Below are 20,139 nucleotides of genomic sequence, written 5' to 3'. Positions count from 1 at the left end.
TTCACATGGATGGTATGATTCACTTGGCTGCAGGTTAACCGCCTTGCAGGCATCACATAACAGTGGCAGTCAGAGAGCCCACTGCACAGCACTGCTTTTGGTCCTGCTACAATGGAAGCTGAAGCCCTGACCACTGAACATGTGTTCTAATGGAGGCTGGTATCATTTCTATGTTGTAAGGGATGGACAGAAAGTTCTGTGCAAAGACTGGAGTAAGATTGATGATAGAATTTTCCATGCTTCTTAACAATGGGTGTTCTGAGGATCTTTTCAATGCACCAACCTATTATTGCACAAACAGATCAACCTAATCTGGTAAACCTCCACCAAAGAGTTTTCATATGAATGCCATGAGGCAGAACATGCATGTGTGATACCTTCCAGTGACCCAATATTCATGCTGGACATCTCACCATCAGCAAATGGCTAAGTTATTCTCAAGAATGTGCAACGCTGACCCTTGAGCTGTCATTGAGAAAGTACCAAAGTGAGAGAGGGTTTGACTTCACCTTCACTGCTTTCTTCCTTTCATTTCACTACCTAATGGTAAGTGATCCCGAGGGTAGGGTTGCAATGAATGGAGAGGGAAAAACAGCAATCATACGCTGTTTCTGAATCAGAAATGAGTGGTACAGTTAGTGTAGCGGTTAGTGAAAAATCTTTAGAGTGTCATCGATTGGGACCAGTGATTGAATCCCCCGTTGTCTGTAAGGAGTTTCTACGTTCTCCCAAGTGTCTGCATGGATTTTCCCCAAGGCTCTGGTTTCCTCCCACAGTTTGAAACATACCGGAAGTTGTAGGTTAATTGGGTGTAAATTGAGCAGCATGGGCTCATGGGCCGAAATGGCCTGTTACTGTGCTGCGTGTCTACATTTAAAGAATTTTAAAAAAACATTTAAAGAGATTGTGAAATGAAGTAGGGTGTGAGAAGGCGAATTTGTCCTGAGAGAACCATGACCTTGGCATCATTTCAACCCTGCCACAATAGGACCAGGAGGGAATGCTCCAATCACAACAGATAGAGAACCAGGTCAACCATTGCTCAGAAATCACCAGCCACTTACAATCTTCAACAAAGAGGCTGGTTGTCAGTACCTTGGCAAGGTCTCATACACCACAGTGCTGTCTGAGAGCAGGCATAGCTCTATTGGCTAGTCACAGGATCCCCTCACCCAGTCATCATTTAAAAAGCAAAAAGCACAACCAGGCAATAAGATAAATTAAAATCATTAATATTAATTTTTAAAAATTATATTTAAAACATTATAATTTACCTTTCTTCTGGGAGCATTCATTTGAATGGGGGCTTCATGAGAGGTGGAAAAATACTCCATAAGGAAGCAGAGGCAGAACTGTCAAAACATCAGTAGGTGCTCTTGCTGACTTCGACCGACACTGGAAATTGGGATTTACTTTATATTTATTTATTTGTTTCTATTCATTCTATCTATTTATATTCCTATTTATTTATTTATTTATTTACCTATTTATTTATGTTTATTTGTCTATTTATTTATTTCCCTCTTTATTTATCTACTTATTTATTTAGACTTACTGCACAGTAACAGGTCATTTTGACCCACGAGTTCATTCCTCCCAATTTACACCCAATTAACCTATGCCACCTGTATGTTTCGAAGGGTGGGAGGAAACCAGAGCCCTCGGGGAAAACCGACACAGACACGGGGAGAACGTACAAACTCCTTACAGAAACGTGGGATTTGAACTCCAGTCCCAATCGCTGGTGCTGTAAAAGCATTGCACTAACCGCTACGCCAACTATGCCACCCAGACACGTCGGAGTATTACTACAACCCGAGGAGGAGATCCACTCTGTGGCTACCCTGTGCCTGTATGAAATGCAAGCCTTGCAGTCTACTACTGGTGAGATGCATTCCTGATAATAAAAACATGCTCTTAGTTATTCAACTGTGGCAGATACAATACCCAAATGCAATCTGTGTGTGGTAAACCACTGTTGTGCTATGATTGACTCCTGCCGGCTGAACATGCCTCCCTAGACCTATCTTACCCATAGCCCTTTGCATGCTCCCCATTTCACTCTGCCATTATCAGTCAATGAGGTTGGCAGCTGTTCCAGTCTATAGTTAATAAAACCCAATCAGTTTCACAACTTCAGTCTTTGTGAGTGTTGATGGTGCATCAATGTGCAAACTGTAAAGACATTGATCTTGGAGTCTTATGAGGACTGTTAGCCATTAAATGATGTTATGGTTCATTAAGTAGCAGAAGTCAATTGATGGTCGGTGATATATGGAGTTGAAAAGGCAGTCCTGAAATTTGATTATGCAAATGTGACTATTGGTTTTCTTGGAGCAATCCCTCTAGATACTTGGGGCTTGATTTGACTGCACAACCAAATGTTCCTACTGTCTCCATAGATGGCATGAGTAAACACACATTTTGTTTTCTGCAAGGAGTGCAGTTTCTGATGGTGTTCAAGAAGAAATAAAAATTGTAAGGGAGTGGAGGAAAAAGCCCATGGGACAATGAACTGGATCTCTCTGCAAAAGTATTTGTGCAGACTTCGAGACACAAGAGACTGCAGATGCTGCAATATGGAGCAAAATATAAACTGCTTGAAGATGTCAGTTGGTCGAGTTGTGCCTGTGGTGAGATGGTCAACTTTTCAGGTCAAGGCACCACAAAAGGACCTTGAATTATTCAATACTGATTTAGGGTCTCACCCCGATTCGTCAACCATCCCTTTGCCCAGGGCTAGCGCTACCATTAGTCCAACCAGGCAGCTGCCCAGGGTGCAGACCTCAGAGGCGCACTGTTAAAGTTTCCAACAGCTCCAGCACCTCTGCGTCATGAATGACATGGTTCTGATGAACGCGCTATAAGCACATGCGTTAGTCTAGTAAGGTGGAGGGAGGAAGTGGTTCGATGCACGTCATGTCAGGTATTGCACCCATCACTCAGCCTGGTCAGCAACCACCCCTCCCACCCGACCCCTTCTCAGCCCAGTCAGCACCCCCCACCCCTGCTCAACCCGACCAAGGGTGAAAAACAATCTGGCACCTACCATACCTTTGCCTCCACACATGCTCCTTGACCCTCTGAATCCTACCTACAGACTTAAAGGGCCAAATAGACTTTTCTGTATGATATTTTCATTGATTCCATGAAGTTTTCTCTGCAGTGCAGTTGACATCAAATGGCCACCCTTCATCTTCTCCACTGGGATGAGAATCTGAAGGGTTGGCTGCACTTAGTGAAGTCATATCTTAAGAACATAAGAAATAATGTGTTCTCAGGTAAAGTTATTTGGCGTATTCAAAAAACTTTGATAAAGGCTTTTGAACACAGGTAGTAGGGAACCATCTAGAGTTATGACACAGAATGAAATCAATTATCTCATTTTTAAAAAGTTGAGTCATTTTCCACAGAAATTTCAAGCTGCAAGTGATATATCTGTACCAGGAAAAACAAGGACTGGTTCGACGAAAACAGCCAAGAAATCCAGGAGCTGCTGGCAAAGAAGCGAGCTGCCCAACAGGCTCACCTTACAAAGCCATCCTGTCCAGAGAAGAAACATGCCTTCCGTCACGCATGCAGCCATCTTCAGCGCAAACTCCGGGAGATCCAAAATGAGTGGTGGACTAGCCTCGCCAAACGAACCCAGCTCAGTGCGGACATTGGCGACTTCAGGGGTTTCTATGAGGCTCTAAAGGCTGTGTACGGCCCCTCACCCCAAGTCCAAAGCCCGCTGCGCAGCTCAGACGGCAAAGTCCTCCTCAGCGACAAGATCTCCATCCTCAACCGATGGTCAGAACACTTCCAATCTCTTTTCAGTGCCAACCGCTCAGTCCAAGATTCCGCCCTGCTCCAGCTCCCTCAACAGCCCCTAAGGCTAGAGCTGGATGAGGTCCTCACCCAGGATGAGACATATAAGGCAATCGAACAACTGAAAAATGGCAAAGCAGCAGGTATGGATGGAATCCCCCCAGAGGTCTGGAAGGCTGGCGGCAAAACTCTGCATGCCAAACTGCATGAGTTTTTCAAGCTTTGTTGGGACCAAGGAAAACTGCCTCAGGACCTTCGTGATGCCACCATCATCACCCTGTACAAAAACAAAGGCGAGAAATCAGACTGCTCAAACTACAGGGGAATCACGCTGCTCTCCATTGCAGGCAAAATCTTCGCTAGGATTCTCCTAAATAGAATAATACCTAGTGTCGCCGAGAATATTCTCCCAGAATCACAGTGCGGCTTTCGCGCAAACAGAGGAACTACTGACATGGTCTTTGCCCTCAGACAGCTCCAAGAAAAGTGCAGAGAACAAAACAAAGGACTCTACTTCACCTTTGTTGACCTCACCAAAGCCTTCGACACCGTGAGCAGGAAAGGGCTTTGGCAAATACTAGAGCGCATCGGATGCTCCCCAAAGTTCCTCAACATGATTATCCAACTGCACGAAAACCAACAAGGTCGGGTCAGATACAGCAATGAGCTCTCTGAACCCTTCTCCATTAACAATGGCGTGAAGCAAGGCTGTGTTCTCACACCAACCCTCTTTTCAATCTTCTTCAGCATGATGCTGAACCAAGCCATGAAAGACCTCAACAATGAAGACGCTGTTTACATCCGGTACCGCACGGATGGCAGTCTCTTCAATCTGAGGCGCCTGCAAGCTCACACCAAGACACAAGAGAAACTTGTCCGTGAACTACTCTTTGCAGACGATGCCGCTTTAGTTGCCCATTCAGAGCCAGCTCTTCAGCGCTTGACGTCCTGTCTTGCAGAAACTGCCAAAATGTTTGGCCTGGAAGTCAGCCTGAAGAAAACTGAGGTCCTCCATCAGCCAGCTCCCCACCATGACTACCAGCCCCCCCACATCTCCATCGGGCACACAAAACTCAAAACAGTCAACCAGTTTACCTATCTCGGCTGCACCATTTCATCAGATGCAAGGATCGACAACGAGATAGACAACAGACTCGCCAAGGCAAATAGCGCCTTTGGAAGACTACACAAAAGAGTCTGGAAAAACAACCAACTGAAAAACCTCACAAAGATAAGCGTATACAGAGCCGTTGTCATACCCACACTCCTGTCCTGCTCCGAATCATGGGTCCTCTACCGGCATCACCTACGGCTCCTAGAACGCTTCCACCAGCGTTGTCTCCGCTCCATCCTCAACATTCATTGGAGTACTCGAGATGGCAGAGGTCGACAGCATCGAGTCCACGCTGCTGAAGATCCAGCTGCACTGGGTGGGTCACGTCTCCAGAATGGAGGACCATTGCCTTCCCAAGATCGTGTTGTATGGCGAGCTCTCCACTGGCCACCGTGACAGAGGTGCACCAAAGAAAAGGTACAAGGACTGCCTAAAGAAATCTCTTGGTGCCTGCCACATTGACCACTGCCAGTGGGCTGATATCGCCTTAAACCGTGCATCTTGGCGCCTCACAGTTTGGCGGGCAGCAACCTCCTTTGAAGAAGACCGCAGAGCCCACCTCACTGACAAAAGGCAAAGGAGGAAAAACCCAACACCCAACCCCAACCCACCAATTTTCCCCTGCAACCGCTGCAACCGTGTCTGCCTGTCCCGCATCGGACTTGTCAGCCACAAACGAGCCTGCAGCTGACGTGGACTTTTACCCCCCTCCATAAATCTTCGTCCGCGAAGCCAAGCCAAAGAAGAAAAACTACCCTAGATTTGTTTAAAAAAAAAGATAACCAATTGGCCAACTAACATAAAATTTGGAGAAAAAAAGTACAATTTTCGAAGATTCCATTCCATTAATTATGATCAGAATCCAATCCCCACTAATTGTTTCAATTACCCATTAAACCATCTTTACCAATTTTGTAGCAATTGCTATTATTCTCACAGAAGTGAAGAAACAAAGGAGTCATTAACCAAATCTTCTTCGCCATGGTAACACTTTTTACTTCAGCCTTTGTTTACACAGATTTTGCTTTTGATTATGATGTCCTCTATTTTACCGTTTGAATGGTTTAGAGGTGGAAAATTGCTGGATAAAATGTAAGGTTTTTTTTTAAATCAGTAGATTTGATGCCATGGTATCCCTTCTGAAGTTATGGATGGAGATAGCTAAGTTAACCTTGCTGACAGCATATTTTCATCCTCGGATAGCAATACAACACAATAAAAGTGACAATGTGAAACATCTGATAGAACCATTGCCTCACGGTTGCAGTGACCTAGATTCAGTCATAACCTGGATTCAGTCCTGACTTCCAGTAGCATGTGTGAAGTTTGAATGTTCTCCCTATGACCATGAGTGGATTTCCGTTGGGTGTTCGAGTTTCTTCCCATTCCCAAAGACATACAAGTTACCTTCCAGCTTATTGATGCAAAAGAGAAGCACAACATTATTAGCAACTATAGGCCCCACACTGTCATGCAAAGAAAGTACAAATTGTGGGCAATAACTTGGCAAAGATAAAAACTGCTCATTGCAAGTGAAAACCTAATGAAGAGCAAGAGGTTCTTCACCAAATGCTAATTCCTCATAGTTCACAACTCCAAAGTATCCAGCAGGGGCTGTTATTATCATCAATATTCTGTATAGCCAACTGTCCTGATCCCTATTTGACTTTATTTTTTAAAAACTAACAGTCTGAGTTCAAGACCATCATTCATTGGCAGAGCTGAGTAAATCATCCAGTAATCTCTGTTCAATGCAACTCTGAAAGTAAAATCGACAGGAGTGCAGCTTTTTTGTCCCCATGAGATATTCTCCAATTCAGCAGATTATTTTCTTTGATTTCTTGACAGTATGGTTACACTGCTAAAGATTAAAAAGTTTAATTTGATCATGTTTCTGATAAGCATTCTTTTCTATAATTAAAATAGATTTGCATATTGAAACAAGTAAAATGACTCAGAACACTTCTCCGGAAAACATCGAGAGGCTTCTATTGCCAAATTTGGAGTTAACCAAGAAATAAAAATAATTTATGTGCAAATCAGAAGTCATTACAGTCAACATGAAGCATTTTGGAAGAAGGAGAAGGCATTAGGCAATCTAAATGGAACCATCTTAAAGAAAATGCAGGCCTAAGGATACATATTCAGGACAAGTTGATGAGAGGACTAAAATATCATAGGGAATCCTAGCCTTTGTAAATAGGGCACAGAGAACACAAACAAAAAATTCATTTGAGCCTATATCATCAACGATTATGACTCTGAAGATGCATTAAGTCATGCTTTAGGGAGTACATATTAAAATGAATGTGAAGGCCTTGAGAGAGTCCAGGAAAAATTTGAAAGGTTGGTCTCAGGAATGAAACCAGCAATGTAATCGATCCCCTCTCTGAGGATAATGGGAGGATCACCTGACCTCTCTAACACGCAAGAGACAGAAGTGACCTAACCTGCCAATCAACATTTGCCCACCTGTGAGGCTGATGCATGATTGGTCCTCCAAGTGCCAATCAATGATTAGATCTGCCCAAGTGTGAGGCTGGTCCTCACAGGTCACATGGATGGGCCCTGCATTGAAAATGCAACATGTGGTGTTTTTCTCTCTCTCCGTTTTTGCTGCTGTCTGGAGACTATCACTGAACTCCAGGCTGCAGGCCACAGGTGGCACCAGAAGGCCTTTCCTAGACCCTGAACTATGGGCAATGTTGAAGACAAGATTCATTTGATATACCCATCAGTTGCTATTAATTTTCAGTTCATTAGTGTGCTGTGAGTACTGGAGATAGAGCGGCTTGGTGGTTATTGTGTGTTTAACCCTTGTGTTCCCAATCAGGTGTTGAGAGTGTTTAGCAGTCATTTATTTCCACCTGATGTGTAGTTATTTGTGTATTATTCTGGATTAGGCTGCGTCAGTGTGTGCTCTTTTGTGATTTCCCCTGTGCATAAATAAGGACCTTTCTTTGTTAATTACATGACCAGCCATGATTCGTTTTGAACACAAACTTATTCTGAACAGTACACTGAGGCAGAAGAACATGTAGAGCATAGAACAGTACAATACAGGCCCTTTGGCCCACAATGTTGTGCAGTCCCTTAGACCCTGCCTTCCACATAACCCTCCACTTTAAATTCCTTCACATGGCCTCTTAAAATTCACCAATGAACCAGGTAGTGCATTCCATGCACCAACCACTCTCTGGGTAAAACACCTTCTTCTAATATCTCCTTTGAACTTTCCACCCTTTATCTTAAAGCCACTCCCTTTTGTATTGAGCAGTGGTGCCATGGGAAAGAGGTGCTGGCTGTCTATTCGATCTATTTCTCTTAATATCTTGTATACCTCTATCATGTATCCTCTCATCCTCCTCAGATTAAAGGAAATCACAATAGTTTTGAAGACAAACAGAAAGAGGTTTCACCTGGTGGGACAGCTAAGCAGCACAAGACTCAGACACAAGATCATTGCCAAAATAAAACAAAGACAAGAATTATTATAAGGTCTGAGGTATTCTTGTCTTCTGCCAGCAGTATTTTGAAGTTGTATGTTTCTCATTTCCTCAGCATGGAGGTACAGGACACATTGGAACTCAACTGGTTCTAATGGCACAGCAAATTCCTCACAGTGACCTGGGTTCATTGTCAAGTGTGGCATCTCTCTGTGATCACACTGCTTTCGACTAAGTGCTCTGGCTTCTTCCCACATGTCAAAAACTGTCTGGCTGGTAGGCTAATTGGTCAACGTAAACTATCTGGGGTGATGGGAGATTCGAGGTGGAATGTGAAATAGAAGTTTTCAGGGACAGTAGTGAGAGGATGAGTGGTAAGAATGCTCAGAGAGCTGGAAAAGATATAATGGGCTGTCTTGTCTCTTATTTAGAAGGAAAATAATAGAAAATATAAAGACTCAGTCCTTCTGACCTCTGGGTTCATCACTGAGATGGCTGTGGTTCCTGAATGAATTGAGTCAATGGGTAGGATATCTATCCTATCTGATTTCTCCATTCATTTGAATGAGAACACTGACCTGGATGGAAAAGTTGGGTGATTTATTTTTATAAATATAAATGTTTTAAGTAATTTGCATTAGGTAAGTGCATTTTAATTGAATTTATTATGGTTTAACATTTTAAACTTATTTTTAACATTTTAATCATTAAATTATATTTCAGATTTTTTTTTAAATGTCCCCAAGGTTCAGGGACATATAGAAACTGAAAAACAATGGCCTTTAATGGCATGACCCAAGCAAAGGTGGCCAGAGTTATCCAGGATCTGCAGTCTGCGACCCAGTCACCACGTTCTTCTCTTCTTCACCTATCACCACCACATTGTGGCCCTGGGAACCTTGGGAGTTGCCAAGTTGGGAAGGGTAGTGCATCAATGGGAAGGGTGCAGGTCTGATCAAGCATATTCCTGTCCATTGCATTGAATTATTATGATCTGAATTAAGCTACCCTTAAGGTTAATGAAACCAGACTCAACGACAGGGGTGCAATGATTCCGAAGCTCACTGGACCCCTGCTCTGGCACCTCAGGGGGCAGCTCTGTCACCTCATGGGGCCTCTCCAGGAACCTCATGGGGTAGCTCTGGTACCTCCTTGACGCCATTTTTGGTGAACTCCAGCACCTAAAAAATTAGCACTGCCTCCCTGTTCAAAAGAAAATTGGACAAATTCTCGAAAAGTAAGCAATATTTCAATGACCTTTAATCAGAACATTGGCTTGAAGCCTACTTTCCTCAGCACAATATTGATGAACAACTCCACAGCGCATTGGTGAACTCACCTGATAACTGGTGTCTCAACTTCAATACAGCACATGCTTACATAGCGCAAGGTCGAGATGCATGTGTATCTTCAGGAACTGGACATTTGTTTTTGGTTTTGATGCATTATTGTAGAGATTCTGCTTTAAGAATAGAGTTGATTACATTTACATTACATGTCCTGTCTGTCTCTGGTATTTGGCCTTGACTGTTAATAGGTTAATTATTTCACCCTTGTAATGAGAGTGTCACATGACCTCTCCAGCAGGGAAGAGATCAGAAGTGACCTCACCTGCCAATCTCTCTCTCTCTCTCTCTCTCTCTCTCTCAACCCTCATTTAACAATTGGGAGTTGAGATTGTTCAGCAGTTATTTACTTGCACCCAATGTGTAGCTCTTTGTGTATTATTGCTGTGTTCGCGAGGGCTCAGTAGTGGAGAGGGTGAAGAACTTTAAATTCCTGGGTGTCAACATCTTCGAGGATCTGTCCTGGAGCCTCTATGTTGATGCAATCACAAAGAAGTCTTGCCAGCAGCAATGGAGATACACAAAAAATGTAAATGCTGGAGTAACTAGCACAAAAAGGAAACTGCTGGGGGAACCTAGAATCTGTGGAGGTAAAAGGATGGCTGATGTTTCAGGTCAAGACCCTGCATCAGGACTGCAAGGACAGTGAAAAAATAGCCAATATAAAGAAGCGGGAGGGAGAAGTGAGACAGGGGCATGTAGGTGATAGGTAGAAACATAACAAAAATAAAAACAATGGCCAGATGTGGCTAGGTGGAAAAAGAGGGGGAAGGTAGAGACAGAGGCTGGAAGGTGTCAAGTTTTACCAGTTAAGGGACTGAAACAGATAGGGGAGGGGATAGAAAGGGGTGGTCAAGAAAGAAGAAGCCTCGATGGATAGGTGTGTGGGTGTTGGGTAGATTGAACCCAGTGGGGGAGGATAAATTTACATTCTAGGACAGGAATGGAAAGGAACAGAGAACATAGGGGCTCTGGTGGAAGTGGGAAAGGAGACAGGGATGTGGAAAATTCAATATTCGAACATTGGGTTTAAGCCACTCAAGTGGAACATGAGTCAGAAATTCATCGAGCTATACGGCATGGATACAGGCCTTTCAGTACAACTCATTAAATGAAATGCTTATCTAAGCTAATCCCATTTGCCTGCATTTAGCCATACCCCTCTGAACCTTTCCTATCCATGCACATGTCCAAATGGGGTTTAAGCGTTGTAATTTTACCCACCTCTATCACCTTTTATGATAGGGATTCCATCTATCCACCACCCTGTGTGTGAAAACACTTCTCCTACAAGAGTTGGGGCAGCAAGTAACAGCTGTTCAAAAGCATTGGTTAGAGCACACTTGGAGTGTTGTGTGCAGTTCTGCCTATAATGCTGTAGAAAAGACAGGAATAAGCTGGAGAGTGCAGAAAACATAGACAGGAATATTGCCTGGACTGGAGACCTTGTGTTTTAAGCATTGATTGGAAAGTCTGGGATTGTTTTCTCTGGAATGAGGAAAGCTGAGGAGTAACCTTGTAGAGGTGAATAAAATTAAGAGAGGCTTGCATCAAGTAGATGGTTGCAGTCATTTTCCCAGGTTAGGAAGGTCTAAAAGTAGAGGGCAAAATGCAAGCTCCCTCCAACCTCCAAGACAATTTTTAGCCAATTGGTTAACTCACCCTGGATCTTGCATGTTCTGACCTTCCACACCAGACTACAATGCAGGGTCTTATAAAATGCTTTGCAAACGTCCAGGTAGACTGCGCCTACCACTCTTCCCTCATTTATCCTTTTAAAAAAAAAAATCAGATTTCTGAGGCATAATTTCATCCACACAAAGCCACGCTGACTGTTTCCTCATCAGTTCTTGCCTTTCCAACTGTCTCTCAGAATCCAGTCCAATACCTTTTCCACCACTGATGTTAGGCTCACCAGCCTAAGGATACCTGACTCGTCCTGTAGCCCATGTAAAGTAAAGGTGCATTAGTCCTTTCCATGGAAAGAAGGTGTAAAATTCTCTGCTTGGGCACCAGCAATCTCCTCTCATTTCCGACAATGTCCCAAGACATACCTAGACAGACCCTAGAGATTTATCCCCTTTATGTGCTTCAAGACTGCCACACCTCTTCTTTTGTAATGTTCAAGTATATCAGGATATTGTTAAAATCTTCCTCCTCCACAGTGAATACAGTTTAGCACTTCAATTTATGGACTCTTCCACGTGATGCAATGCTCTTTTCATTTGCGTTTTTCCCTTCCGCGGCAGTGGAAGGCAGAGGATAGTGTAAGAATGGAGAGGGAATGAAATTCACCTGCAACCTGAAGCTCAAACTTGCCATTGCAGACAGAGCCCAAGTGCACTGCAAAACAGTCACCAAATCTACGCTTGATCTTACTGATGTAGAAGTATCAATTAAAGCACCACAGGCTGGAGGAGATGCACGATTATGATTGTGGGTGGAATTTGACAGTGGCCCCCTGATAAGAAACTTGAAGTTTGCACATGAAAGAGAGATAAGCAGTTAAAATAACAACCATTTTGGGAGGAAGCAGGACAACAGTAAACAGATGAGTTGGAGAGATTAAGAAAACATCTTGTGAAATTGATAATGGATGTGGTGAAGCTGCATAATGGTGGAAGGGATCACAGAATTGAAAGACTGTGACTGGTGGTGCGTTGCAGGGATTGGTGTTGGGACCCATGTTATTTGTTATAAACATTAATGAAGAGTTAAATGAGCACTTACCTGTGCGAAGTTTGATGATGATTATTCGAGCAATGGGAGTTGGTGAGTCAAAGAGAGATCCCATTCGTGCATGCGCAGCCATTCCATTAAAGACCAGAAGGGAGAAGCAACTGAACTTAAATGCACTAAATTAAATAACCATAACACAAACCGGTGACTGAACATGTTTATTCCAACCAAAACATTGTTGTTCATAAACAAGAGAGAGGAGGGGGAGAGCTGGGCACATTGACTCGCCAACTCCCATCGCTTGAATAATAATCATCAAACTTCGTACAGGTAAGTGCTCATTTAACTCTTCATTATTTTTCACAATGTGCATTGGCACACCAACGTGAGGGTTTGTAGCTCAGTGGCTTATCCTCTTCAGGTGGTCCGACAGACCATAATCAGTTCAATGGGTCCCCTTCTCATGGTCTTGTTCAATCCGCCACATGTAAGATGGAAGCCATGGAACTCAGGCCCTTTGAGTTTAAAGGTTTATTGAAGAACCTATTAAAGGTTCTCTCATTGCTCCATCTTGCCTGGCCAAGGATATTCCATAGAAGGACTTTGGCCCTATTGGCTGCCGAGGTCGCTGCCACTCTATTTGAATGGGACCCAAACTGCGAAATATCCACTCCAGCCACTCCAATGACCTCCCGCAGCCATCTGGCCAACGTCTGGGGGGTAGCCTGCTGATGTGGTTTCTTATAGCATATAAAGATGTATTTCTTATTTAGTCTAATATGTTTTGTGTATACAATGTATCTTTTTAAACAATCTTTCATCTTCCCCATATGCATACAATGAAAATTCTGTCCAAATTCTCCCTTACCTGTTATGTTTAAAAATACCTGTAACTTGAATGCTTAAATGGTCCTCTTCCCAACGGATATAGTTCACGTGAATGTGAGACAAAGTTTGTACCCTCTGGGCCGATGTCAAGGCCACCAGCATTATCAGTTTATGGGACAAGGTACGTAAATCCAAACTGGAAGTTGGTGACAGTAGCCTTAGGTAGTCCAAAACAATCTTTATGTCCCAAATATCCTTATATTGGGGTACCAGAGGACGCAAGTGGAACACTCCTTTCATAAAGCTTTTGATCAGGGGGTGGTTCGTCATCTCATGGTCAGAGTCCTGCAATGACAAGAAAGCAGCCAGCGCCCTCTTTGCTGTATTCACCCCCAGCACATAGAACATATCTGTTAGAAAACTCAGTATGCCTCCAAGAGAGGCTGACTGTTCATTCAGTCTGAATTGTGCACAGTACTTTTTCCATTTCCCCACATAGGAGGCATACTGTTTCTGAGTAGATTTGTTTCCAAGATGCCCGCAGGATGTCCAGAGTTCTAGGGTGCAGGGTCTTTTCGTTGATCCTTGCTCTCCGATCCTGCAACCTATCAGGCCTAAGTGAGACAATGGATGAGATATCTTTGACATCTGTTAAATTACCAGACCTTTGTTTTTCATGAATATCAACAGACTCCCTACCATAAGCCTAAGGAATACGGGGAGCCAACATTGGGAAGGCCAATTAGGTACTACCAGCAATCCCGAGGCACCGTCTTCCTGTATCTTATTCAGTGAGACAATGGATGAGATATCTTTGACACCAGTTAGATTAGCAGACCTTTGTTTTTCATGAATATCAATGGACTCCCCACCATAAGCCTAAGGAATACGGGGAGCCAACATTGGGAAGGCCAATTAGGTACTACCAGCAATCCCGAGGCACCGTCTTCCTGTATCTTATTCAGTGAGACAATGGATGAGATATCTTTGACACCAGTTAGATTAGCAGACCTTTGTTTTTCATGAATATCAATGGACTCCCCACCATAAGCCTAAGGAATACGGGGAGCCAACATTGGGAAGGCCAATTAGGTACTACCAGCAATCCCGAGGCACCGTCTTCCTGTATCTTATTCAGTGAGACAATGGATGAGATATCTTTGACACCAGTTAGATTAGCAGACCTTTGTTTTTCATGAATATCAATGGACTCCCCACCATAAGCCTAAGGAATACGGGGAGCCAACATTGGGAAGGCCAATTAGGTACTACCAGCAATCCCGAGGCACCGTCTTCCTGTATCTTATTCAGGCACTTCTCCACCAAGGCAAACAGGGGAAATGCATAAAAGTAACATTTTGACCAGTCTAGAGTAAAGGCGTCAATGGCCTCCGCTTGGGGATCCAGCAGCCAGGACACGAACCTTGGAACTTGGGCATTAAGCCTGGATGCAAACAAATCGATCTCTGGGATGCCAAAGGTGACTGCTAGCCATTTAAAATATTTCTTACCCAGAGTCCACTCAGTGCTATAATTGAATTTCCTGGACATTAGGTCCGCCTATACGTTGATCCGACCTGGCAGGTAGGCGTCAGTAACCTAAATGTTCCTCTGAATACACCAGCACCAAGTCTCGATGGCTAACTTGTTACAGGAAGGAGATTTGAGACCTCCCATATTATAGAGGTAGGCCACTGCTGAAGTATTATCCAACTTCAACAATACATGAATGTCAGCTTCCCTTGCACAGAAAGACTTTAGTGCTAAAAAGCCTGCCAGCATTTCCAAATAATTGATACCCGATTTTGAGGCCTCCCTGAGCTCTCCATCTGTCCATCTTCCTCCAGCAGAGACTTTTAGATTTGTGGCTCCCCAACCTTCACCACTGATATCTGACCTGATCTCCAGGTCCACCTTTCTGAGCTCAATCTTCACATAAGTCCGCGAGATATGGTTGATCCACCATGCCAGGTGGATCTGGCCTCACTTGTTAGCCTCATGGGCCCGTCAAAATGTCCCCTTGCTGCCTTAAGAGCTGATATTTTGTCCCTTTCCAATATAGCGGGTGTGAAATATAAAGTGTTCACAATCACTACTCTGGAGACAAAGTCTTGGAGAACAGGTTCAGCTTTATTTCGAGTCTGCAGAGTCACATGCCCTTGGTCTGAAGACACACTGGAGGATCAGAATCATTACTCTTTTGTACAGTGCCGGGCTCAATATCACCCCACCTTCATTTACCTTCTTCCAATCAGAATCCCAATACACTACAACATTCTCCTTCTCCCTTCCATCAATCCAGGTATCACTCAGTTCCTCCTTCTTCATACATCGCATGTTATGTTAATTAGTTCATTTCCTCCTTAGAGGCGTCTAAGTTAATATTCATGTCTCTATTAAGCAAGCGCAATACTACCTATAAACTACCTTAGGTCACTGTACCAGCCTGAACCAGATCCTTGCATCCTTGGGGCTCCTGATAAGGGGCCCACTAGCCAGTACTGTCGACTCGCAAGCTTTTATCTACATATTTTGCATTCCATTTCTTGTCACAGAATGGTGCCAGTTTAATCACTTACAACCATTTTTGACAGCAGGCCATATTGTACTGCCAGGAAAGCCGCCATCTGTTTCCCAATCAACCTGGCCTCCTTTCTTATGAAGGGACGACCCTCTGTCATGAGCCCTCTGCAGGCAGTCGTGATCCCTGTCGCTTTATCCTCTGGCAGGGCAAGTCCATGTCTTCTGTATCAATAATGAAGCCAAGGAATTTTAACCTCTTGGTAGGCACAAACACTGAATTCTGGGGATGTACAAGAAACCCCACATGACTTGGTAATCTTGAGATGGCTGTTACTGCCATTTTTGTTTCCTCGAATGATCTGCCCACAATAAGAGTATGGTCTAGGTAATCCATTACCATATGCCCCTCTTTCCTGAGCCTAGCAAACACAGTCTTCAGTAACTTGGTAAATGCCCTGGGTGCCAAGCTCAGCCCATTTGGCAAAGCCTTATAATGCCATAGCTCTCCCTTCCAGGAAAATTTTAAGAACGTCCTGTGCTGTGGACAAATCGCGACTGAATAATATACATCTTGTAAATCTATCGAGGCCAAGCAATAGCCCTTGTATAATATAGGCAACACACAATATGTTATCCATTTTAAAATGCCTGTTCAAGACATATTCGTTATATACTGATAGATTCAGTATCACTCTAGTGCCGCCATTTCTTTTGGGTCACATGAAGATGTGTGCGTCAAACTCATGTTTTTCATGGTTACAACATTCAATAATGTTTTTCCTTTTTAATGCCATTATCTTGGCATGTACAGCCTCCATAGTTTTGGTCTGCGCATATACATATATAGATCCTTCCTCCTTATCAGAGGAGATTTATGTGGGTCAAATTTGATTTTCTACCCCTTTACTGTCTGCCGAATAGAAGCATCAGTGGTAATATTACACTATCCTTTAAACCCTCGTACTTATCAAGGGCACTCAACTTTAAATGCATTGCGTTCACTTCCTCAACCCAGCTAGTCTGCGGGCTGGTGCATTCGGGGCCCACCTCCGCAAAGCACTTAGAGTGGAAAAATTCTCCTGCCGCTGTCTCCACAGAGGGCATTGCCTTAAAAAAAGACCTGCTGGCTGTAGCCACGGAGTGGGAAACCGCCTCAGATAACCCGCTTAAATTCCCCTGCATACCTGCGATAGGGGTGAAACATAACAGGTTCTCTTGCCTGTGCTCTCGGACCTCCGACCATGCCAGTCACTGCCCTCTGCTGCTCATTCAACTTTGTTTGCTGAGATCGTCACCAAATAGAAATGTTGTTACAGGTTTAGATGGTCTGCACAAATGAGCGTATCTTACATTTAGGTCGGGCTTGACCAGCTCCTTCTTCAAAGCATTCAGTTCATAATTTGCATGGGTTAACAGCCCTAGAGCGTCTTGTTAGGTCTCCGATAAATCGTGTGAGAGCGTTTGTGTGAATGCATTGATACCTTTAACCAGTGACCCCTGTAGTCTTTGCAATTTCATGTCTTTTTCCCTTGTGGGGGATCTTCAAATTGTCCCATATTGTGGGGTTTACCTTAGGCACCTCCAACAGAGGGCAGTTAACAGGGCAGGGGTACTTCTTGATGGATTCTTCTAGTACCATCTCCTGAAAAGCATTTGACACCATATATGTTATAGACCCCTCAATATCATCCTCCAGTGGCTGGCCGATATCCTTTGGTTCTGCAAACATCATTGCAATAGCCAGTATATTCTCCTCCTGACTAGCCTGAGCAGTGTATGGGGATTTGGGTGTCTCAGCCTCCATTACCAGCCCTTCATCATTTTCCCATGTATAATCATTAATGTCCTCCCCCTGCTCTGATGGCGTAGGAAACCTGCTCATCATGGCCGTCACCAGTTCCTCCAATTTGTCCAGACGACTTACAATTTCATCGCTGGTCGATGCCTTTGCTCTCTGGCAGGCCTTGCTCTCAGGCCCCAATCGAGCGGGTGCCCATCGTGCAGAGACCACGCCCTTCTTCAGGCTTTATCTGGTTATTCTCACCCGTCAAGTGGGCGGCTTCGCTACACATGTTAAGTTTGGCTCAGGTCCTACCTCCTACCTGTGGGGTATTCCCCCCTTGCTGCCACTCGACATACTGAAGTCCAATCATCTCATGCAGCTCACCTCATGCAGCGGCATAACGGTATGCTTTTTGAGGCCCCGGCTTCCATGAAGCCAGCCTCAGGCCCCACCTTCAATGAAGGTAGGCCACTGTTGCCTGATCCCACCCCTTTGCTGCTCCTCAGATGGGACACTGCACCCAGCAGGCCCGCTGGATATTTGGCACTAACGAAGCACTTCGGGGGCTCTTCTTGGAGACCTTCCCCCTCAGGCTCTTGCCACCTTGCTTCTGCCCCAGCCCTTCAAGACGCGGGAACCTCCTGCCGGTTGTCGCAGACCTTTTCCGGTAGCTCCACCTCCGGAGGGCTACATCGGGGTCTCCCCTCATTGGACCCGGGAACCTCGCACCAGCAATCCTGGAATTTTTGCCACTCCCCTCCTTCTCCAGAGGGCTCGTTCAGGGCTTAGATTCCATTTTGTGGATCGCACTCCGGGCTCTGCTCCTGCAGGCCCACTAATATAGCACTTTTTTGGGATCGCTCTACTGCGATTCCCCACTGATTCCGGGCTTTTGCTCCCGCGCCAAAACCACGTGCTGCTCCTTGCAAGTCAATGGATGTAATGGCAGTGCATGCGCGGATGGGATCCCACATTGGCGAAATAATGTACATTACAAAAGAATAATTACTTTGATGTAAATACAGATAGATGGTAGACTTAGTTAATCTTCAGATGATACAAAAGGTGGCATCATGGAAAGCGATGGAGGTTGTCTCAGCCTAGAGCAGGTTAAAAGATTAATGGGAAAGTTAGCCAGAGAATTTAATTTTGATAGATTTGAGGTTAGACATTTTGCGAAGTCAAAAAGGGGCAGGGCATGTACAGTAAATCAATGGCACCAAGGATGGGCAGGGGGTCCTTGGAGTTCAAGGCCATAGTTCCCTGTAAGTGGCAACACCGATAGGGTGGTGGAAACATGCTTCATTTCATAGGTCTCAGAAGAGAATCGAGAAGTTGAGATTTTACATCTCATCTTTGCAAAACATAGGAACATAGGAAGTAGGAACAGGAGTAGGCCAAAAATGACCCATCGAGCCTGCTCCGCCATTCAATACGATCATGGCTGATCTAATTTATGATCTAACTCCACCTACCTGCCTTCTCCCCATATCCCCTAATTCCTCTATCATGTAAAAATTTATCTAACCGAATTTTAAATATGTTTAATGAGGCAGCCTCAACCACTTCCCTGGTTAGAGAATTCCAAACATTCATTACTCTCTGGGAAAAACTATTTTTCCTCATCTCTATCCGAAATCTACTCCCCCGAATCTTGAGACTGTGTCCTCTCGTTTTAGTTTCCCCGGCCAACTCAAAAAACCTTCCTACATCTATCCTATCCATACCCTTCCTAATCCTATATGTTTCTATAAGATCTCCTCTCATTCTTCTGAACTCGAGCGAATACAATCCTAGACGATTTAATCTTTCATCATAAGTCAACCCCTTCATCCCAGGGATCAACCTAGTAAACCTCCTCTGGACCGTCTCCAAAGCCAGTATATCCTTCCTCAAATATGGAGACCAGAACTGGACACAGTACTCCAGGTGCGGTCTCACCAGTACCTTATACAGTTGCAACATTACCTCCCTACTCCTGAAATCAATTCCTCTGGCGATGAAGGCCAACATTCCATTTGCCTTCTTAATAACCTGCTGCACCTGCAACCTAACTGTTTGCGATTCATGCACAAGCCCTCCCAAGTCCCTCTGCACAACAGCATGCTGTCGCTTTTCACCCTTTAAATCATATTCAGCTCTTTTATTTTTCTTGCCAAAGTGGATCACCTCACACTTACTAACATTGTACTCCATCTGCCAGACCTTTGCCCACTCATCCAGCTTAACTACATCCCTCTGCAGACTCTCCACATCCTCATTACAATTTGCTCTTCCACTCCATTTGGTGTCATCCGCAAACTTGGCCACACCACATTTTCTCCCCTCCTCCAAGTCATCAATGTAAATGATTAATAGTTGTGGGCCTAACACCGACCCCTGCGGCACCCCACTTACCACTCTCTGCCAACCTGAAAAACTCCCATTTATCCCGACTCTCTGCCTCCTGTCAGACAACCCATTTTCAATCCAGGCCAATATACTTCCCCGGACTCCACTTTCCTGTAACTTACTGATAAGTCTCTTGTGCAGCACCTTATCAAACGCTTTCTGGAAATCCAAATAGACAACATCAACCTGTTCCCCTCTATCCACCGCACCCATTATATC

General features: G+C 44.3%; 1 protein-coding gene across 8 annotated transcripts in view; it reads right to left on the bottom strand.

Annotated features, from left to right (window-relative positions):
* Positions 1-20,139, bottom strand: part of LOC138744816 (leukotriene B4 receptor 1-like) — a 110,100-nt gene that overhangs the window by 67,451 nt on the left and 22,510 nt on the right. Inside the window, exon 3 of one of the 8 annotated variants that reach the window (XR_011345771.1) lies at positions 12,493-13,837. The exons of 6 other annotated variants lie outside the window; for them this stretch is intronic. The gene's annotated coding sequence lies outside the window, so the exon portion shown is untranslated. Of the gene's footprint in view, positions 1-12,492; positions 13,838-15,209; positions 18,630-20,139 lie in introns of those variants that run through there. One more of the 8 variants, XR_011345776.1, reaches the window with a different exon arrangement.

This window comes from Narcine bancroftii, chromosome 10 (genome assembly GCF_036971445.1).
Source record: "Narcine bancroftii isolate sNarBan1 chromosome 10, sNarBan1.hap1, whole genome shotgun sequence".
In the NCBI taxonomy this organism is placed as follows: Eukaryota; Metazoa; Chordata; class Chondrichthyes; order Torpediniformes; family Narcinidae; genus Narcine; species Narcine bancroftii.
This window is presented reverse-complemented; position numbering and strand designations above follow the sequence as displayed.